Consider the following 5,810-nt stretch of genomic DNA (forward strand, 5'->3'; position numbering starts at 1 on the left):
AATATCGTGACCTGCCTCAAAATTATTGATATGGCCTGGCAAGGTATTACAAGGAGGACCTTAAACTCTGCATGGAAGAAGCTGTGACCTGTGGTTGTGTCCAAACAGACTAGTGGTGGAGAATATTGTGTCCCTAGGAAAGTCCATGGGCCCGGAAGTGGATGTAGACGTTGACAACCTTGTTGAGGAGCACAGCAAGGAACTGACAATGGAGGAATTAAAGGAGCTACATTAGCAGCAGAGTATGGAGGCTTTGCAGGTTTTGGAGGAGGAGGAAAAGGAGGAGCAAGTGTCAGCGGAGGTTGCTACAAGTGAGATTACGGAAGTGTTGGGAATGTGGGAGAATATTGTAGTATTTATTGAAAAGAAACATCCTGAAAAAGTTGCAACAGCTCATGCATCGGAGCTGTTTAACGACACTTGCCAAGCTCATTTTCGAAAAATTTCAAAAGACAGGAAGAAACAAACCTCCTTGGACATGTTTTTAGTAAAATGTCCTGCATGTGATAGTGGGGAAAGTGTGGCGAAAAAGGCAAACGTCATTGAAGAAGAAGAAGAAGATTAAAAATTAAAAAAAAATAAAATAGCAATTAAGTTTAGCAATAAAGTGTAACATACATAGTGTGTTAGTTAAATTTAGTAATGCAGCATTAAGTGTGCAGCAAGTAAGTCAAGTTAGTGATAGAGCATGATGTGAAAAATCTCAATGAAGAAGATTAAAAATTATAAAAATAAAAAAGCAGCAATTAAGTTTAGCAATAAAGTGTAGCATACATAAAATGTAAGTTAAATTTAGCAATGCAGCATTAAGTGTGTAGTGAGTAAGTTAAGTTAGCAATAGAGCATGATGTGAAAAAACCTCCGCCAATCACCTCCCTCCCGCCACCACCCTCCCTACCCAATGAGATACTCGCTAGCCCACTCTGTCTCGCTGCTCCACCTCTGCCAGCGTCTTCGTGTGATCTTGTAAAGTCACCGCTAAGCAGGTCTTTTATGATGGTGACCCTTTTTTTATGCCGCTCCTAGAAGAACGGGTCACGCAGTATCAGCCATACCCAATCATTTAAACTAATCTATGTAAATATATACCTGTTACTAACTTGTATGGCATTTGTTTCTTTTGCTCATGTATCAGAATGTCGTCAACTTCATTATTGTCCATTTTTGCAACTCAGAGTGTATTTATTCATTGTATTTATTGTCAGATGTTATTGACTTCAGGTCACCCTGGTTCTCATTGTATTCCTTGGTGCGACGTCAGTCCGCCGCCATATAAACCACCTGTGTCCTCAATAAATTAGCAGTAACTTTCTCCTGCTCGTTTCTTTAGCACCTCTTAAAGTGGTGACCCTGGAGTGGTTCCCGGAGCCATTAGCGGACTCACACGGCGACTTAGTCTTGGCCCCAGGAACTACCCACGCCCCTAGCGGACTTATTACGGCACTGTAACCAGCGTTCGGGCGTGCTGACTCTCGTCGGCAAATCACTAGCGTCATTAACGGACTCACACGCCGGGCTCCCAAGTGCGTATTGACGCGAGTATCCCACTCCAATTAAGAGGGCTAGAGCAAGCATGGACGTGGACATTCCCTCTCACGTCCAGTTAACCACGAACCTCGCAGACTCAGACGTTTACCTCCCGCTCATATCACCCATGCCCTCCCCTGCGCCAAGATTCACGCGCTCCTCCACGATGCTACCCGCGCCCGCACGCTTTCCTGCTCGGCGCCCTGCCCGGCAGGACAAACAAAAGCCGCCCTCACCATAAAGCTGCCACCTTTCACACAGGGAAACCCATCATCATGGCTGTACAGGGTCGAGGGTCAGTTCAGGCTGGCAGAGCTCATGGATGAGATGCTGCGAGCTGACTCAGTAATCAATACCCTGCCGGAGGAGGTCTACAGGAGACTCGTCCCGTGGGTGTCCACTGCATGCCCCCTCACCTACCGCCACCTGAAAACATCTTTCACCGAGACTTGCTCCCTGCCGGTCTCCGAGAGGGCCACCCGTGCCCTCGACCTCGTCATCAACCCACAGCAGGAACAGAGTGTCATGGAGTCGTGGGGCATGATCCAGGACCTCCTCACCCTCCCCGGCACTGACACCAGTGGCAGGCAGTCCGAGATCAGCCTGTCGAGGGAGATCCTCCTCCGCCAGCTCCTCCCAGAGGTCCGGACTCAGATCCTCGAGCCCTACACCATGCCGCCCGAGGACTTGATTAGAACAGTGCAGCAGATGACCGACTCCGCAAGGGCAGCGAAGTGGGCATCAGCGCCCGCACACCCCATCAGTTCCATTCAGCAGGAGGAGGGCGCAGAGGAGGAGATAAGCGTTGTCACCAAAAGGCGGCCACCGTATCATCACAAGAGGAATCCACCGGGCCCTTGCTACTACCACCAGCGGTACGGCAAGGACGCCCGGAACTGCCAACCCCCGTGCTCATTCACCCATCCAAAAAACAGAGGAGGTGGCTGCCAACAGAACAGGCCACCATGGCAGCAGAGAACCCAGGAGCCCAAAACCATTAGGCTTCTACATCCGTGACACCATCTCCGGCAGGATGATGTTGGTCGACACCAGGGCCATTAGATAAATATTTCCGCTGTCCAGGGATGACCGCAAGCACCTGCCAGACACGGCTGCCTTCCTGATGGCTGCCAACGGGTCCCCCATCCTCTCCTATGGCACCAGGCTCCTGTCGATCTCCATCCTTGGCCGGAGGTATTCGTGGAACTTCATCGTCGCAGACGTAAGGACCCCGCTCCTGGGTGCGGATTTCCTCGCCCACTTCGGGCTGGCAGTCAACATTGGTCGCAAGCGTCTCCTCGACACCGACTCCTGCCAGTCCCTCCCGTTGGCAATGGGACCCAGTGTGCCTACCATCAGCTCTGTCGCCCCCCCACCAATACGCCCAGCTGCTGAAGGAGTTCCCCGATGTATTCAAGCCCGAGCTCCGTCAGGTACCCGGGGCCCCAGCAAAACATGGCATCTACCATCACATAAAGACAAAGGGGCCCCCTGCACACGCAAAGTTCCGGAGGCTTCCCCCTCGGCGCCTTCAGAAGGCCAAGGACACCTTCGCTGAGATGGAGAGGATGGGCATATGCAAAAAGGCCTCCAGCCCGTGGGCCTCTCCCCTCCACATGGTGCAGAAACCGGATGGCTCCTGAAGACCCTGCGGCAACTACAGGCAGCTCAACCTCGCAACTGAACCCGACCATTACCCCCTGCCGAACATGCAGGACCTCACGGCCTCCTTCCACGGGGCCAAAATATTTTCTAAGCTGGATCTTTTAAAATCTTACTTTCAGGTACCAATTGCTCCAGAGGATATCCCAAAAACCGCCACCATCACGCCCTTCGGGTCCTACGTGTTCGCCTTCTCCACCTTTGGCCTGAGGAACGCGGGGGAAACTTTCCAGTGGCTGATGGACAGCATCCTGGGGGACCTGAAGTTCTGCGTCTGCTACGTGGATGATATCCTTATATTTTTCAGATCCCATAAAGAGCACCAGAGGCACATCCGGGCGGTTCTGCAGTGCCTGCAGAAGAACGGCCTCGTCGTCAGATTTGACAAGTGCACCTTCGGCATCGAGAAAGCTGACTTCCTGGGCCACGAGATATCCCTGGATGGCGTCCACCTGCTCACATCAAAGGTCGCAGCCGTCACCAGGTTCCCCGTCCCCACCTCCGTCAAGACCATCCAGGAGTTCCTCGGGATAGTAAATTACTACAGGAGGTTCATCCCCGGGATCGCACACACCATGGCCCCTGACGGAGGTCCTGAAGGGCCAACCAAAATCCTTAGTGTGGGGACCCAGCCAGCAGCAGGCCTTCTCCCTGATGAAGGCCGCCCTCGCCGAGGCAACCGCCTTGGCCCACCAGGACCCCAGCGCTCCCCTCCAACTGACGACGGACGCCAGTAGCGTCACCTGCGGAGCCGTCCTGGAGAAGATCGTCAACGGTGCCCCCCAGCCCATCGCCTTCTTCAGCAAAAAGTGCAACCTCGCGGAGGCCCGCTACAGCACCTTCGACAGGGAACTCTGCGCAGTGTACCAGGCAGTCCGGCATTTCAAGTTCCTCTTGGAGGGTACGCCCTTCACAATCTACATGGACCACCAGCCACTGGTCTGCGCCTTCACCAAGCAGGGGGACGCATGGTCTTCCAGGCAGCAGCAACACCTCTCGGCCATCACGGAGTTCACTTGCTCAATCAAATACTTCCCGGCAGGAAGAACCCTGTAGCAGACGCCCTCCGCAGAATCGAGCTCAACGCAGTGCAGCTTGGGATCAACTACGGGGACCTCTCCCGGGAACAGGCCACCGACCCAGAGACTCCAGCCTACCTCACCTCCATCACGTCCCTGAAGTGGAAGGACGTGGCCCTCGCCCCCTTGGGACCAAAACTTGTCTGCAACGTCAGCACCGGCCAGCCTTGCCCCCTGGTGCCCGCCTCCTGCTGCCGCCAGGTATTTGACGTCATCCACTGGCTGTCCCACCCCTCCAGCAGGATGACGGCCAAGCTGCTGACAGAGAAGTTCATCTGGCAAGGAATGCAGAAGGATGTGAGGACTTGGGCGAGACAGTGTCTTCCATGCCAAACCAGCAAGATAGGTCATCACACCAAGTCCAGAGTAGGCAAGTTTCCACAGCCGGGGAGGCGGTTCAGCCACATACACATCGATGTTGTCGGCCCTCTTCCCCCGTCAGGTGGGGCCAGATATCTCCTGGCGATTGTTGACCGCTCAACTAGGTGGCCCAAAGCGACTCCCATGCAGGAAGCCACTGCCAGTGCGTGCGCCGAGGCCCTCCTCTCCAGCTGGATCAGCCGGTTTGGCTTCCCAGACCACATAACCACCGACAGGGGCCCTGCTTTCCTGTCCGAGTTGTGGTCCACCCTGGCACATCTGCTGGGGACATCTCACCACACCACCACCGCTTACAACCCCGCAGCCAATGGCTTGGTGGAGAGGTTCCACAGGTCCCTGAAAGCGTCCCTTATGGCCCACTGCACCACTGAGGATTGGAAATACCAGCTGCTGTGGGTCCTCCTTGGGCTGAGAACCGCCCCCAGAGCCGACGGCGACCCGTCCGCAGGGGAGAAAATCTACAGGGAGCCCCTCATAGTCCCGGGTGAACTGGTCACAGAGGACCGCCACAACCCGTCAGTCCAGAGGCTTCGCGACATAGTCGGCAAGTTCGCCCCCTGTAAGCGGACGTACTCCGACAGTCGCCTTCACGCCTCCCGACTTGTCCTCCACCACTTACGTCTTCATCAGGGATGACGCAGTCCGCCCACCGCTGACCAGGCCCTAGAGGGGGCCCTTCTGCGTGCTGGAGAGTAACAACAAGGCTTTCCATCTCGCCCTTCACAGAAAAGACAACTGGGTGTCGATCGACCACATCAAGCCCGCCCTCCTGGAGGAGAAAACAGACATCACCACACTGCACCGTCCGCCTGAGCAGTCATCTCCGCAGCCGGGCCGCCGCAGAAGGAGGTCACGAGGCCGCCCCGGAAACATCCACCCACACCCGCAGCCAGCCACTCCCATGCACAGCACAACCCCGCTCACTTCACGTAGCCGTGGCACTCTTCAACGCCCAGCAGATACATGGATTAATTAGACGTTACCCACGTCTTGGGGATGGAGTATTTGTAAACTCCCCGCTAAGCGGGTCTTCTATAATGGCGACCCATTTTCTATGCCGCTCCTAGGATAACGGGTCATGCAGGATCAGCCATACCCAATCATTTAAACTAATCTATGTAAATATATACCTGTTACTAACTTGTATGGCATTTGTTTCTT

The sequence above is a fragment of the Macrobrachium rosenbergii genome, chromosome 41, assembly GCF_040412425.1.
Source record: "Macrobrachium rosenbergii isolate ZJJX-2024 chromosome 41, ASM4041242v1, whole genome shotgun sequence".
Taxonomy (NCBI): domain Eukaryota; kingdom Metazoa; phylum Arthropoda; class Malacostraca; order Decapoda; family Palaemonidae; genus Macrobrachium; species Macrobrachium rosenbergii.